Source organism: Cupressus sempervirens, chromosome 7 (assembly GCF_028749045.1).
Source record: "Cupressus sempervirens isolate cs-2001-9-10 chromosome 7, ASM2874904v1, whole genome shotgun sequence".
In the NCBI taxonomy this organism is placed as follows: Eukaryota; Viridiplantae; Streptophyta; class Pinopsida; order Cupressales; family Cupressaceae; genus Cupressus; species Cupressus sempervirens.
Window position 1 is genome coordinate 478893647 of NC_143124.1, and position 18121 is coordinate 478911767.

Here is an 18121-nt window from a genome sequence, read left to right on the forward strand (position 1 = left end):
TAGCGCATATAGTAAGGAAACATGAAGCCAATTTAAGTACCATATTTCATCTAGCAAAGAAAAGCACAAAATAGACATATCACAACTATCTCCAACCTCATCATAACTTCCCACAAGCACACTAAAGCATACACGAGCCTATCTACCACTACCACCAAGGACATGAGGGGACAAACACACCCAACCTCAGGCGGATTCTCAATGGTGATTCACACTCTAAATGAGCATATAAAAGGGGAAATGCTTAGGAGACAAGATCCTCCAAAAAATAAAACAAAGGTTGTATCCTCAGCCATCTATCACCATGTTAAGGCGTTTAAGCAAGTAAAGATATCCATCATAGGGTATTTCAACCATAGTTCATCTTATCGCCGAGGGCAAAAAAAAAATATCAACAAATATTGGAGATAAGTCGGGAACTTAAAACATTGCTTAAATTTAATTGGAAATGCATTTTTTTTTGTAAAATTAAATAAGGAGATGCATCTAATGAATTAGTAAATGAGTAAATGGACCAAACAAGCTGATCTAGGTAGATATAAATGCAAATAGGATACAACATCGCATCCTCAAATGGAATGCTGATGACTCGTAGCCATATTCTAATAGTTTGAACTCTAAAGCAAACTAAAAATAGCAAACTGTCTTTGTGAAACTATAAGCAAATACAAGTGTCAAGTACAATATCAAAATAGGCTGCATCTTCCACCTCCCCTCCCCAACAACTCTTGTAAAAACTACTAGAGTGGGAGGGAGTCTAGCCCTAGGAGATTGCTATGGCTGTGATTGAATCTCCATTCTGGATGTAGATAGTGGTGACATTGGCAATGCCTCCTCATCATTTTTATCCTCCTCATTCTCAGTGCCCTCATCCTCTTTAATGCCCTCGTCAATGTCATCTAATACCACCGCAAATTCACCCTCCTCCATAACTTTCCTCTCTAAAATCACATATCTCATCGTCTATGAACAATGGAAGTTGCTCTTGTGATGTCCAATCACAATAGGGATCTATGTCATCCAGATCAAGTGGACTAGCTGTTCCTTTTCTATGCGTAATTTAAGGTTATAATGTACCTAAACAAGGTCATTGAGGTGCCTCTATGCTAACTTGTTCCTCTTTTTTGTGTGAATGGCCTTGGATTAGCTCTAGTTATGCTCACAATTGGATGAGTTGCATAGCTGACATAAGATGCATAGGGCAAGTTTTTGCAGATTTGGAAAATTTCCACCCCAATTTGGCCACCGAGCATTTGCAAGATAAACTTTAAAGAGTTGAAAAACAAGGTGAAAACGTATTTTAGTAACTTAGTTTTTATCTACTTATCATGCATGCAAAGGACACCAATAGTCCAAATATCATGCCTGGGGTTTGAGAGTGGGTTCCTCTTCTTGCCAAATCTGAGGAGAATAGCTTTCCCATTGCATTTTGATACACTTCCATCTCAGCCACAATGAGGCTTCTCACCTCAACATCAGGTACCATCCTCTGCATACAATCAATGAAGCCCTGCATGACCTTTCCATTGGGATTTGCATAGGATGTAGAGAAGCGAAAACAAGGGTCGAGAAAATACCCACCGCATGGATGGGTTGGTGGAGCTGATTGTTCCACCTCCTATTAATAATTTCCCATAAGGGGTCAAATTTGAGTCTGTCCACCTTGTAGTAATTTTTTACAAACTCTTGGGCCCTATCCATGGCCTCATAAAGATGCCCCATTGGGGTTCGCTCTCCATCTACCAAGCAGAGAACTTTAACCAAGGATTTTGTCACCTACAATTGAAAAGTAGAAAAAGATTATCATTAATCAGAGACTAGAGTTAGAAATTAATAATGAAAGACTTGATTATTGAATACAATAAAATTCAATATTTAACTTTTGAAGCTTCCAAGTTACCTTCACGATTTTTGTAGCACCATCGAAAAAGTGGCTGTCAAAGACGATGTATGCAACACTTTGTCCATCAGGCTTCTTTGAATAGCTTGAGTTTAGCCATTTTGGACTCACATAATTGCTTCAAAGGATTCAAAGAACTGATAGCACTTTGCAACGTTAAGAAAATCATTGCAAACCTATGGGTGAATTTTCTCTTCAAGCGGAGAACCCAAGGGTGATTGTAGATGTATTTTGTTATCTTTCTTGCATCCTCTACAACCGGTCCTACCTAATTCAATTTTCCCATGTCCTCTAAAAGAAGGTCAAGGACATGGCTCTCAAGCATAGAAACGATGCCCAATCAACACACATAGGATATGAAGGCCTATATTCTTATCAGGCATCTTATTGTTTCCGTATCATCATTGGAGAAGCAAGGAGGAGTTATTACCTTTGCACAAAACCATACTTTGTTTCTACAAGAAGAATCATTCACAATCACAAATGTGTATAGTTTTGTATAGAACAAATACGTCATAAGGAAATTCTTATGAGAAACTCCATCACTCCACTGGGATATGTAATGTGTTTGGAAGAATATTGTGCCAGGCACTCCAAAACGAAGTTCCAAGGAGTCGAATTATGCCCCACAATGATGTCTTTTCCGTCTGCAAAGTTTTGCGACCACAATTTGGAACAAAGAGGAGCGGTGGATTAACAATACAGAGTAAATATATTCAAAAATGAATACCTATGTTTTTTAGAGATTGAAATCATATAAAATCTCATACGGCGGATAATAAAGGTATAAGGAGAAATATCGATAATGTTCCAATCATTATTTTCTCGGATATGTTTAATATGCAAATAGTATCTAATCAATATTATCGTGAAGGATAAAGAAATAAAAGCCCGATGATGTTAAAATTAATTATGACAAGGTGCTTAAGTTATATATAATTATATTTATTATATATAAATGATCTTAATTTATTATGGTGAAGTGGTGCACCTATTTAAAACAAAAGGCGTATTTGTTTGTTCTCAAGATATAAAAGGAGAGCTATTCATTTGTAGAAGACAGATTCGAAAGACATTCATAGTCTGAAAAAAGCATTTTATATTACTTGTATGGAGGGATAAGGAGTTTAATATGACTGTGTAATATAAATTCAATTATTTTATTTTAATAATAAAATAAAAAGTACTTTGTTTATTTCTAAATGGCATGGAAATTTAAATTGTAGATGAATCGTCCTTTGTAATTATTTTTTGGAACTTTTTATACAATTTAAATGTCGGATAAGTGGACATGGTCATTTAGCATTTTAAATTTCATCATCATAGATATTGTGAAATATCAAATTGTTTTCGTATTTGTGTCTAGTTTGTTTCCCTACCAGAGGAGTTAAAGTTTAATTTGGACTAATTTAAGATTGCATAAATATTTGATCTGTCGCATCTTGATTATTTAATTGTTGGCAATATAAGTGCATAAGAACTTTATAAAGTTGCACGTGAAAATTCACTGGAGTTGACTCTATTGCCCAGATGAGCAGAGGCATTGGTCTTTCTGTTATTGAAGTCAAAAAATTTATATATTCCTTCTACAAGCATCAGATCCATTATTAAAATCTTATGCAATTAATTCAATTCAAGCACTCAACATTTAGTTTCATTTTAATCGAGTTCAAGGACCTTGCCAGCCGAAGAACTCCAAAGCTTAAATTCGCTTTAGAAAAGTTTTGAACCAAGTAATCAGGTTTGAGGAGAAGGTCTACCCGCCTAGGTGTAGCGGAGCCTGAAGTGCTGGGGAATCGAGAAGTATTCTTGTTCGTTGGCCAGAACTGATTGCGAAATCCTATCAAAGAAGTGGCAGGCTCTTGGATTTTCAATCTGCGGTTTTGGGAACCAACACCTTCCCAACAGTCTCAAAGTCATACATCTTATCAATGCACTGGAAGAACCCTTCCTTCACTTGAAATCAAATTTAAAAATCAATAAATAAAAAATTTAAAGATTAATAACTGTAAGTGTACTAAGTTTAATTTTTAACCGCTAAGACATATAGATTATTAGGATTACAACGAGTAGTATGATAAATCGATAGTAGATTACCTCATCATTGTTTAGTGGTGTAACTCTCTTAGGCCTAGGTTTGGATTCAATGCATAAACTTACAAGTATAAGGGAGTGTCGAGGCTGTCCCATCTACACTGAATAATAGGCTGAATGTGCTCAATGCTAAACTGGGGTCCCTCTTTGGCACGACTACCCTCATCTGGCCAAGTATAGCATCAATGCACTTGTACACCTCTCCAAGGCTAGGTGCATCCCCATCTCCATATTTGATAACCTAGAAAACTAGAGTAATGATAGCAACTATATATTTTACATCACTCTTCACTATCTCCTTTACCCTCATCCCTTGCTCTGCTCTAGACCCATTCCACCTATTCCACTCATTTTTCATAACCATGAGTTGCAATGACTCTTGCAACTCAAGTATTCTCTCCAAAAGAGGTAGGATGCATATCGGGTCTCAACTAGTTTCAAGAGCTCCTTTGCAAAGCTTCTGAAAATGGCATGTGATGTGTGGTGATTGCAGATAAACATATGCACATCTCTTGCATCACTCACTACTCCCTTAATCCAGGCAATCTTTCCCATGTCCTTTAGTGCATTGTTCATCGCATGCACACACCATGGAGTCCATCAAATATGTCTGTATGTTGCCTCAACAAGTCTCCTTGGTGTTTTACACATAGGTGCTGCATTTCTTACTACTTGGACCACATTTTGTGGTCCAACCTCCTCAATAGCTACCCAAAGGATGTCAAACTAAAAATCAGCATTCCTTTGATGCCCTGAATTCAACAACCTTGAGAAAAAATGGTCCCTCTATGCATGTAATTATGTTATTGATGAGTGGACGATTCCTAATGTTCGTCCACCCATCCATGATGATGTTGCAACCATACTCCTCCCAAATTGGCCTCATGTTCTCCATCTGTATACCACTTGGCATACTCTTTATCCAAGAGTATAGTCCACAATTTGTGCTGACCTAATGACACAAATGACGGTCCTCCCCTTGCCGCCAGCTACATCATCTCTTTATAATAAGGAGATTGTGTCACATGTAGAATTATGCCATTGGAAAAAAGCTATGTTCCCTCGAGTTTCTAGGACGGGGATAGCGGGGGATTGAGGGATGGGTTTCCAGGATGACAAATATTTTTGGCGATTTTGGGGACTGGGGAGACGACAAACAGGGACAACTATATATATAGGGAAATTTTAGAATATACATTGAAATTTGCAAATATACATGTCATTCATATGAAACTAAGCATAAAGCATTTCATTTAAACATTAGAGAACCTTAACATACACCATTTGAATGCCATCTAGGAAATAATAACCGATTTCAGTACTCAATTGTCAATATGCATATCAATATGTAAACAAAAATATTTAAATATAAGTTTAGCAGTGAACAATATCATAAAAATCTAGAAATCTAAATATGCCCAAAAGCTAGAGGGCTGCCATAAAGTTTCATCGTCATGTTCAAGTTCAACATAGAAAACAAAATATAGAAAAATGAAGCAGACTGCTGCTCAAGCTCTTGGAAGCAAAAAAATCACCTTTTCTTGCAAAATGAAAACCCTAGCCAACTGCAACACACTCCAACTTCACACGCAAAACCAAACAAATGACAAAACAGCCACAATGTGGTCTTTTTTGACCTTTTAGGGCATTTGGAGGGGTAGAGCCCATTGGACGGCCAAGTAGGGACAAACAAAATAAAGTTTTTTGTTTTTTTATTTTATTTTAAAGCTTCACAAAAAAGGGTACAATTGGCTATCCTCGGTACGGTTAGGGGACTTCTGGACATCCCCTATCCGTACCGAAGATGACCAACCGTCCCCTTTTTTTCCTCAGAAGTCCCCAAGTACCAAGGACATCCCCTCCATTTTTTGCCTAATTGGGGACGGCGGTGGGATGTCCCATACCCGTGCCCTCATCTTGGAAACCTTGGCTTTTCGGGTGGGACGCATCCTCGAGGTACATAGGAAAAAAGAAATCTACAAATGACATTCTATATCTCCTCTTTCATGCGGGCATTAAATAAATCAGCTATGGGGTTATTTTCAGATGACACCTTTCTTTGGATGTCCCCTATCCATACCGAGGACGACCAACCATCCCCTTTTTGTTTCCCAAAAGTCACCAAGTACCGGGGATGTCCCCTCCATTTTTTGCCTAGTTGGGGATGGCAGCGGGACGTCCCATACCTGTGCCCCTGTCTTGGAAACCTTGGCTTTTCGAGCGGTGGCATGTCCCCAGGATACACAGGAAAAAAGAAATCTACAAATGGCATTCTGTATCTCCTCTTTCATGCAGGCATTAAATAAATCAGCTATGGGGTTACTTTCAGATGACACCTTTCTTTTCCCCTTGCTTGAATGTGCTTCAGTCGTATCACTAGATGTGGAAGAAGGACCCAAGGCTGCTCCTCCAAATGATATAGCTCTCTGTTGCGGGCTGGGAACAAGAATACGTGTCATGAGCTTGTTGAAGACTCTGAATCTGTTGCCTACCAGTTAAGGTGGTAGGTACCTCAACTCCCAAGTCATTTGGAACACCCCAAAGCTTGGTGAACTCAATTCTATTATGCAAAATTGTTGATTTTTTCAAGAACTCACATGCACCCACACCTTTTCCCACTAAAGGAGGAAGTGTGCATTCACTCTAGTGATGTTGCCAAACTATTTTGTCCCACAAATGTTGCATTTCCACTTCCTTCTATCACCACTTGATGGTGTTTGTGCAGTTATCCTTGTTGCAAACTGTTTGAGAGGAGATTGAGGATTTAAACTACTCTTAGCCCAATTCGCCAGAAGAGTGGAGGGGCAATTTGTAGTTGGTGGACCAGGTGGTCAATTACTCACTGATTGAGATTTGGTTTCCTCATTCTCTTCATCATGCTGAGGGTTATAATCTTCTTGGCTGCTATGAGAATGGGCCTCTAATTCCATCTCATCATCACCGTGACTTGACTTACTTGAGTAATGACCTTGGGAGCTCATTTTTACACTGCATTTTAAAAAATGAAAAAAATGAAATTAAATGCATGCTTTTAGCCCATGTCCTTCAGAATCACATTTTTTTAAATTAAAATTTAAACAACAAAAATTTAGAGATGAAACAACAAGCATCTACTAAAATCTAGAAATGCAATTCAACTAAAAACTACAAACTACAAACTACAAACTAAAAACAATGAACTTGACTTGAAAAATCAGAAAATAAAATAAAAAACCATGAAAAGCCCTACCTTTTGCTTGAAAAATCTCTTGGACAAGCTGACAGTCTTCCTTCTCTGCTTCTTGCTCCTTGTCATCCCTCTTTGCCTTCCAATCACTCCACTCAAACATGCACCCTTTTATGAGCTCTTCACTCTTCTTCTTGTTGCTTTTGCAAAAAATGGAAAATCATGAAATGAATAGAAATGAGGAAACATAGAGATTTTATGGAATTTCAACCTTCAAATGGGCCCCACATACCCTAGGGCTAAAAAATATAATAAAACATTATTATAAAACCTTTCAAAATTTTACTTTTCTCACTTTTCAACTTGCTCAAAATAGGGGATGTTCGTCCATATCCTAGAGGGGTCGAGGGACATTTCCCCATCCCCATGCCCCCACAAGGATGTCCCCTGTCCCCTGTGAGACGAGGAACGAATAGTGGTGTCACTAGTGAGACGAGAACGTCATCCCCCTGTCCTAGGTGCGTCCAAGGAAAAAGTGGGGGGATGCATCCTTACGATGGTCAATAGGTTCATTAGAAGAGGGCCTATGAGGGGGAATTAATATTTATGCCTATGGATGTTTCTAAGTCACTGATCTTTATCGTTCCAAATCTTTGGTCCCTTAATCATTTATATGTCCTTATTACTGGGGAGGTTCGGATCTGAATTTGATCATCTTCATCTTTGTCCTGACCAATCACAAGATTAGGGTAGCCCTATAATTTTTCACTATACTATGGGTCTACCACATCCTTTCTATCATCTCTAATCCTAGTTATGTTCATTTTCAAATTAAGAGTAACTGTATGTTTTATATTGAACTTGGGCCACATTCTTCTTCTAACCTTAAACTCATCATAACAATTTTCCCAGAAATCTTTTGACTGAGGAATATGTGAAACTTTTCTTCTAGGTTCAAATGAGCTTGTGCATTCTTTTCACTATCAAACTTAGGCTTAGTTGTGTAATATTGCAGATTGAACTTTTTAAAGCCTTGTTTCCAGGTTCAGAGCATCTGAGACCAATTTACAAACATAATGACCCAATTCAATAGGGAAGAAAACACCTTAACTTTACCTTGTTAATTTCTTGTCACCATGGGCTAATTGTCTAAAAAGTTCAATTAGCACAAAGTGGTCTAGGGACTAATTTTAATGGCTTAACTTCAAAATCACCAATTGTAATGTATGTAAACCTGGGAAATTGAATAAAGTAGCTGTTGTAGGCACTCACCAACTATATGGCCTTATTTGACATTCTCTCATTCATATTCTCATGTATTTCATGGACTAATTTTCTAGATAAAACATTATTAACCTTTTAGTAATTCTCGTAGCATCTTTGCTTTTGCAAGTGAGGGTGGTGCTCATAAAATTTCATAATCAATGGTTCGTGGTACAATCTTTTCCATTGTACTGTGCATGCTAAATAGTAAAAGAGGTAGGACATAATTTTGTTTAATTTTTGAGACAATTACTCAAACCCTCATCTAACCTTTCAACTATAATCTCTTCCTAGTCTAAGTATTGTCCTCCTTTAAGGAGTACTTGGATGAAAAAGTACCTCCAATCCTCCTAGAAAAGTGCTTGTTGGCTACCCTTAAGTCTATGTAATCGAACGACAATATTTTTGATCTCCTTCATGAGGCATTCTTCGGTTAACAACCTAGGCAGCTTTGGACTACCTGTTAAGAATCCCAACAACCAATTTTTGGTAATCACACTTTTGTATATTACTTCTTTTTTAGGGAAAAAGCTAATAAGATGTAATAGTCCAGCCTGCATAGGGCTTGTTTGGCAAGATTTTCATTATGACCATTGTAGTTTCCCTGTTAATGTTCAACAATACACCACCATATGAAGACCTAATACATTTATGCTCTAGGTCATATCTATTCATACACTTGAAAACCATTTTTGGGCAATGCACAACTCTGGGAAAAGTGGTGCAAGGGCACCCTTAATGTAATAATGACCTAATGATAGTTCAATGCTATGTTCTACATATATTAAGATGTAAGGGATCTTTTAGGATTGTTTTGGAGTGTAATAGGTCCAAGTTGTAAGGACATTGACCTAATAGGCACATTATAAGCCATCATGGTCAACCTTGGTCAAAGGGTCAATAGGTGACTAAGATGGGTAGGACATTGATTTTAGGGTGTATTGGATCATAATTGATCCAGCTTGGGTGTTTACAGGGTGAAATTGCTAGGGAAAGCTAAAGTTGTTATGTGGGATGAAAAGTTATCAATGTTACAACATTAAAATATTATTTCACAATTTCGGTGTAAATGGTCACAATTATTCTAATGGCAGCTGGAAATTGCTGATTAGGTGTTGGAAGAACATTATAATCCCTCAGGGCATGAAGATGAAGGTTGTTGGATCTAGCATGTGAAAAGCAATAAAACTTCAAAATTTTCCTAGTTTTCTTGTTGTTCTTCAACTGTGTACGACTGTATATGGACTCTAAATGGTGAATGCTTAATATGGTTGAGTAGAGGAATGAATTTATCTTTCTATTGCAGGTGGTTTGACGTTCACATCTTTTACCTAGAGCAAGGTCCAAGCATGTTTTCAGAAACAATGTGTAAACTCTTGAGAACCTAGGGATTGATTGAATAAATGTAATTTGAGGTGCTTTCCACCATTGGAAAGTTATGGCTCTTAGGGGAAAGTGAGATCTAACCATGTACAATAGGATTAACCTAGTTTTAAACCAGGAGGAGATGGTTGGGTGAAACATATGTGACTAGTTAATGATTTGGGTAAATGAGTGCAATAGTTAGACGAATGCATGAGTTGGCTGAGGTTGAAGGGTGGAAGTGGGAGTTTGGCATAGAGGTAGAGGTTTTTCGAGAGTTAACCTAGTTGGACAAGTTCATGATTGGGTAGTTGCTTTGGAAAATAGGCCTAATTGGTCCTATTAGGCCTACCTGGATGATCACAGTTTGGTGAGCCATTGATAGGAAAGGAAGCCAATCTTGGAGGATGTAGGGCCCAAAAGGGTATCTAGATTCTAAAACCATAATTTGTTTGCCAAGGTGTTGGAGAAATCAGAAGTTTTGGGGGAAAAACTTCTTAAGGAGACCTAATTGGCTACTAGGCCTAATGAGGACATTGAAGTCTAGTTGAGGAACGAGAAACAAATAGTTGTCAAAAACCCATCTAGTTTTCTTCTTTTTGTCTTATTAGGTTGTAGGAAGGACCAATTCATTCAAGAAAGGGATACATTGGCACTTGGAGTGAAATCACTACACTTAAGCGTTGTAAGGAGACATTAGGAGGAGCAAGAGAAGAGTCTCTTGAAATGTTGGAGTGTTAATAAGGGCTATCAAGGGGATTTGGGAATAGCAAGAGCCTATAGGAGTCTTGGAGAGGGGAGATATTAAAGAGAAGTAGGAATCCAAGATAGAATACCATCAAGGTTTGTAAGGGAAAGGTGTGGAGGAGTACTCCTAGGCCCTTTGCATAAAAAAGAAATAGCTTCTATAAGGCCACTATCAACTATCTTCTCATCATAGGAGAATCTGTGGGGTTTCTGGCCCTTTCTAAGAAATCCTCTAAACTAGCTTGGGCTAAAGAAGTGTCCACAAATTTTGGCTAGTAACACGCAAGACCAAAATTTGCCCCTAAACTTTGACAAGTAGGTTTCATGGTGGCAACTTTGAACGAACACCAAATGGAAAAATGTACCTTACCAAAATGTAGGAAATTTAAATAACTACTTTCTATAGCAAAGAAATAATGATGGTAATAGGAAGTTTTAGAACTCAACTTTCACGGGAACCAAATTCCTTGCTAACTCTGAAGAAAATAACTCATTATCTCTAACGTCATTTTTCTAACTCGACAATTTTTGACTTTTCAATGGTGAAACAACTCATTTGGTGTTTACTTGAAGGCACAAAATTTGTATACTTGATTCCCATGCTCTAAATCATAGATGGAAAACTCGCAGATTACTCAGCGAGTTTTAAACACTTGCCGAGTATTTAAGCTGGGCGAGTAAATCCCAGAAAAACTCGCAGGAATAAAAACTCGGTTGTTGGGAAAAAAATCACCGATTACTCGGCGAGTTTTTACTAAAAACTCGGCGATTTTTTTTTAAAAACTCGGCTGCATTGTTTGATGCCAAGAACTATTTGCTATTTTGCTTCCTGCCATGAGCATTCCGCATGAGAATGCAATTTTGTATGCACTGTGCATTTATATATATCTAAACTCTGCTTGTTTCTTTTGTATTCTCTTTAATTAACTTATTAGATGCATCTTCTCATTAAATTTTGCAAAATAAATGTATTTTTAATTAAATTTCAGCGGTTTTTTTAAGTTCCCGAGTTTTTTTTTTAAATCGCCGAGTTTTTCCCGATTAAAATTTTGGGGGGCTTGGCAAGTTTTCCAACTATGCTCTAAATAACAATTTGTTCATGCCGAATTAATCTTGAAATAACATAATTCTGATACCCACATTTATTTATTAGTCATTTCTACATAAGGCCTTTACCATATAATGATTACCTCTTCATCATGGAAGCTTTTAAAATTTGAACTCTTGTGGTACCCATAATATTCCCCTTTCTTCGATCATTTTCCTTTCTTCATCACTTGCCTTTATATTTCCATGTATAATGAACCTTGCATCTTGAACCAAATGAGAGATGCAATGGTTCAAATTCAACGCCACCATCCTATTTAACATTCAAAAATTTATATTCAACAGGGACTCAAGACACCAGAGGAATACAGGATGTACACGATGAACCCTGAACTTGGAGCTAAGTCAAGTTTCTTATCGGCCAACTTTATTTGACACATATCAAATTCATCTTTAACAAAGACTTGAGATTTGAAGGAATCGGAAAACATGCACGCACAGGGTGAACCTTGGACCAATGAACTTTTGAACTTTACATACAGGTTCAATCTAAAGGTTCAAAAGGGAAACATTTCGGTATACAAAGGCTGAAAGCGAAACGATTTTATAATGTTAAAACAATTACTTAGGAGAATAAAATACCAATCGGAAGGGGATTAATGTACTCTATTTTTGCTCGAAAAAGGGAATATAGGAAAATTTAACTTGTGCAAAAACTGGGGTAACATTGTGGAAAGTATCTCCTACTTATCAACTGATGAGCTTAAGGGACTTTCTAATGAATGGTTCATAAGGCACAACACTTGCTGAAGGTTTTCTAATGGGGTTGCAAGCAAAGTGGGCTTAACCATGGAGGAAACTTTGTAGTTAAGCACGCTTGAGCTAGACTAGTGTTGATGCGAGTATTGTATCACTTACAAAACATATTAGTAATTGAATATCCAATACAGAGTATTAAACATACAATTCCTCTCTTGAAAAGTTATTGCTCATGGGATATGAGAACAACTCCAATGTTCCTTACACTTGTGGATACTCACTCAGTTTTATCGATGTGATTCGCTGGTAATCATGTAGGTGGCCTTACGCTATTCATTCAAGGATGACTTGGGCTTTGGTGGAATGATGGAGATGATGATGGGTTTGTGAAATATGCAGGTGGTAGATAATGCTAATGGAGGATGTGTCTGCCAATGATGATGTTAATGGGAAAGCTATGGTGGTGGAGGGTGAATGGGTGTGTTCTGATACTTGACTTACCTCTCTAACTACCCTCTCTAAACTTTGACAACTCAGCTACTCACTATTCTACTCCTACTCCTATGAATGAGAAGGTTAGCAAATGGATGGGAATCGAATCTAATGAAGGCTAACCAGTGGCCCCACCTCCATAGATGCAATGATTCAAAGGAAAATGAACCAGTTTACCACACAAGGCTTCCCAACCAGCCGCTAAGATGCTAGTGGTCTAGTATTGATCCCTATCAAACATCTACTAATGCTACCATACAGCTACCCATCTACTTTATCCTCACTTAACTTGAAATGCAACCAACTTTAACAACTTGAAAGGAAATTTAACACTAACTATTTGGAAGTAGAAAACATGCAATAACCCCAAAGGCTCTTAATCACCATGCAAGTCACAACAATGAGAAAGAAATAGCGAATTTTAGCATCATCTTAGCAACAATTTCTCCAACCTTTTACAAATGAGAGCAAATGACCTTATATAGGGGCCAAAAATACAACGGACAGTGGAGATCAAAACAAGATCAACGATCCAGACTGGATCCTTAAAACCCTAATTAGGGTTGCCACCCCATTGGCCAATGAGAAGATGTCATCTCATCAATGGACCAATGAAAAAAGTGCAAACAGTGGCAACCAATGAGTTGGCACCAAAATGGTGGCCAATTGGAAATAGACACTTGTCCTATTGTAGAAGAAAGAGAAATTGTCAGTTGGGCTTAATCAAATGATCTTCTAATATAACTCTTCCCTTTTTTTTCATTTTCTTAGCTAAGGCAATGAACTTAGCTAGCCTTTCGTTGACTTCCTCTATAGGAGGACAAGGTGTGTGTTTCCTCTTGAGTTCAGCCGATTTCACCATGTTGCTTGCTGCTTGTAGTGTCTTCTCATGATCTTTCTCATATTCTTTTGCAAATCCAATAAAAGCATTGAGAGAGGAAAGGGTGCCCAAATGCTTTTTCTTGATGGTAGCCTTTCCTAACTCATCCAACCTCGATCCAAGATCTGTCTCATTGATATCCTCTTCTCTGATATCCTCAAAATCAAGTGTTGCTTCGATGTCGCTCATCATGGTTGTAATGTAAGTATCGACGCTTGGGCTGTGATGTGCAACCATCTTCTGTATCTTCTTTGCCAAGTGGAATTGTCCTTCCTTCAGTCTGTCCTTCACCCGTATCATGTCTACTGTATCAATATTGGTGTTGGTTATTCGCTTCATTTTCGAGAAGAAAGGTGTTTTGGGCATCATATCCTCTTTGTCTTTCTTAGTGTTTGTCCGCTTGGGATTCTTACTTGCACTAACATCCTCCATCTCGTCGCCCTATTACAAGATGGTAGAGTGGTGGACCAGAAGGTTAGTAGAACCAAGGGAAGCAATCCTTAGACTAGAACGAAAGAAGGATGTCAACTTAAGGACCACCTTCAACTCTAAATGATTAAAATTCACCTTAACCAATGGTCGGACAGTGACTTTTTGGATTTAGGATCAGACCTTGAGAATTTCAAATCCACTTGCAAATCGAAAATTTATCATGTAATTCACCTCCAAATAAAATCGCCCAACCTAGGGCAAAAATCGCAGCTCCTTGCAAAAAAAAATCAGAATTTGCAAAAAAATTTGCCAATACCATGAAAATTCTGCCTTCCCACCAAAAATCACCCAAGAAAAGGGCCAAATCTGCCCTTAAGAAAAAATCGCCAATGGAAGGGAAATCTGCCCTCAAGACCAAAATCGCCAAAAATGGAGAAAAATCTGCCTTGCAAGGAAAATCGCTCAACACCAAAGAGCTGCTCCAAGAAGAAATTCGCCCAAAAATGGAGAAATCTGCCCTCAAATAAAAATTGCCCAAAAGCAAGGAGGAGAAGATGAGAAGTGAGGAAAGAAGAGGAAGGAGTTTCCTCTTATAGCCAACTCTACAAACCCTCCCTAGCTGGCCGACTTGGACCTTGGGAGAAAGAAAAAACAAAAATTAATTCCAAATCTGTCCCAACAATTAATGCTTAACCAAAATTAACTTTGCCATGATGAAAATTAACTTTTTAAATTGCCATTTGGACCAAAATTGCAAAAAGAAAATAAATAATGCCTTGGGGGTGTTAAATATTTCCATTTAATGAGGATTTAGTAATTAATACGTCATTAAAATTGGATTTTGGCTAACCAAAAGCCATTTTTCAATATTAAATTACCAATTTCATTAAAGGCTAAAAAGTTTTCAAGGCAATTTTAATCCATTAAGGCCAATTTTTTACAATTTATATCCAAATCGATTTTGCTATGCCATTAAATTTTTTTAACAGAAATAAAATTACCTCTATAGTCCAGAATCGATTTTGCAATTTGATTTCATCATCACAAAAATAATCCTTTTCACCAAAAATAATTAAGATTTTCCAAATGACCAAATTTAACAAAATTTTCATTTTTTGAAAATTATCCAAATTTACACGATTATATCCAAAATTTCAAAAGAAAACGTCGAAATACAAAATTTACAATTTTATCCAGCCAAGTTGGAATTAACTTTGAAATTTGTTCAGCCTAAGGATAGAATTGGTGGCTCTGGAAAATCAAGTTGAAACTGGGTGAAAATAAATTTAACCTTCTCCCCACTGGCCCTAAAGGTGTCCAAGACTTAAAATTTTCAAAACTCAAAATTTTTTGGACAACTGAAAAATTTGCCAAGGTGATTAAAAAAAAAGAAAAAAGAAGGGGATCCCCAAAATTTTGGGGCGATGGTGTGAAAACCTCACAACTAGTACTGAGATGGGTGACATCTTGGGGTGTCCTGATGCTTCACCTCTATTAGCATCACCTAGATGCAACCATTCATTCTTGTGAGAGATGGTTCTTGAGAACCACTACTCATGAAACATGGGTCAATGAGTTTTACTCAAAAACTACACTGTTGAATCTTGATAGCAATATCACAATTTAACTTGTGGAAAATATCTCCTACTTATCAACTTTATCATTGGCGAGATGGAATTCATGGATCGACCTATCTTTGACAAAACTAGCAATGAGGGAACTTAGAGGTTCGCAAACCTTAACTTTTGGCACAAAATCCTGAGCACATACATGTATTACATGTCAATAGAACTTGCTTCTGAATAACCTAGAGGCTCACAAACTGTGAAATCAGCTAAAACTAACCAATGGATAAACCTTTCTCCTTTGATAGATATTAACACGTGACAGGATATTGCAACATCGCAAGGGGCTTTGCAAACATAAGGACTTATGATAGATCAAGCTTTAGCAATGCGATGAAATATCGACAAGGGTGGGGACCACAATATATGCTTTTCGACAATCTTGGGCAACCCAAAAGGCACACACATTGACTAGGAACATTAAGTCACTTGGAGAAAGCGACCAATAGATACATGAAAGAAAGGGGTCAACTTATAACCAAGTTATCAATGACTAGGAATAGCAATTCAATATTAAACTAGAGTGCAAAACAACTAGATTTGCAAAACACGTAGGAATTTTTGGATGAAGACAAGAAAAGACCTTATCTAACACACACAATGGACCCTAAATTTGCAAGAGTGGTACCGAGTGGCATGAAATGTCAACACATACTAGGGGGAATGATTTTGGAGCAAGTGTGAGAAGGTTTGAACCAACTCATGTTGTAAAGCATTTGCATTTAGTTGACACCTTTGAAATAGGCTAAGGACGATTTTTGATGATGTCTTTATGAAGAGAGATACAAAGATCAAGATATTTTCAAAAATTTAATTCAAGTTTCAAATTGAATCCTCTAATTTCAATTTTGTGAGTTACTTTAGTTTTAATTTTAATATGTTTGTAGCTGTCAAAGCATTTGGTGAGGACTTTGTGCTTGGTGGATGGGAAATTAAACTTAATGGTATACATTTATGAGGCCAAGGAGATCATGGAAAACCACTAAAAGGGAGATATTGACAAATATGGTTCCACAGGGAAGATTATTGATTGGAGGTGGAACAATTAATTCCATGAACACTCCATAGTTAGGTGTTACAACAACTCAAAAACAAAATTCTTCTTAGATGAGTTTATGGATATTAAATTATTAATTGTGAGGATATAGAGGATCTCTCAACATGCATTTAGAGGTTGAAAAATGAGGTTGAGGGGAGAGATCAGATTATTTAGAACTTGCAAAATTACAAGAAAATTAGGGGGAGGCTCTATTCTTTCCCACAAGCTATTTGAGGGAGATCAACACAAATGCTAGGTAACGAAAACTTGGAGTGTTCACTTATATTTGATAATTGTTGTTCACTTTTAAATATTTGAATATCTTATTTGGAGGTTTTGGTGGAAAGATCAGATCAGGGTGAAAATATTCTAAATATTTAATAGATAGTTCTTTCTAGTTTGTCTCAACTATGTAGCACTTTAAGTTATGAGTTCAGCTCAAGTTTGTTTGAGGCCATTCACACAAATAATCACTGTAAGCTGTCTCAAAGATACTTCAATGACCCAGTTTTGGTGCAATGTAAAGTTTTCCTTTGCAGAAGAAAGGTGGAAACAATTGCTCAGGAGCTATAGACTTTGATAGATTGGTTATATAGAGACTAGATTGCGTAGGCTGAAGACACCCCCTTGTTTATAGAAGATAAGAAAGTTGATTTCAAAAGGCAATTTATGGAGGGTGTAGCTACAACAGAAGCAGAAGACATTGGATTGGTTTACATCGTTCTAGAAGTTGAACATGTGGTGGAGAAGAATCCATTGCCATCTAGGGCTAGGGTGGAGCCACAACCTTAAAGTATGAGTGTAGTGTAGTTGTAGTTGGTTGCCATACTAGACCCTTGTCCTAGTTTTCAACTAGAATAGTGAAGAGAAATTGCAAATTATTGTAACTTGCATATGGATATGTAATCCATGTGGATGATTTTCAATGACAATAATTATAAATTCATACTACATATCATAGTTATTGGCTGGCCATTGCATTCAGACTTAAGAGAAGATACTTCCCAACATTTACATACCCATTTGATACATTTTACTACTGTATTTTGCATAATTCATTTTAGGAATTTAAGTATTTTTTAGAAGTTGACTGAGCAAAATTTGGGTTTGCCAAGACTGAGATTTTGAACCTTGGAGTTACTGATTGAACATCATTTAGCTATGCATAATTGCCTCCATTGCTGATGCCAATTGTAAGCATACTGTTCTTGTGATACTTGCACATTTGGACACTAGCATCTATTGTGAGGTTTTCACATCATCGCCCCAAAATTTTGGGGACCCCCATTTTCGACCTCTGCCTTGACAATTTTTC

General features: G+C 37.2%; 1 protein-coding gene across 6 annotated transcripts in view; it reads left to right on the top strand.

Moving 5' to 3' along the window:
- Positions 1-18121, top strand: part of EMB1025 (Pentatricopeptide repeat (PPR) superfamily protein) — a 76568-nt gene that overhangs the window by 51312 nt on the left and 7135 nt on the right. The gene's annotated exons all lie outside the window — the stretch shown is intronic.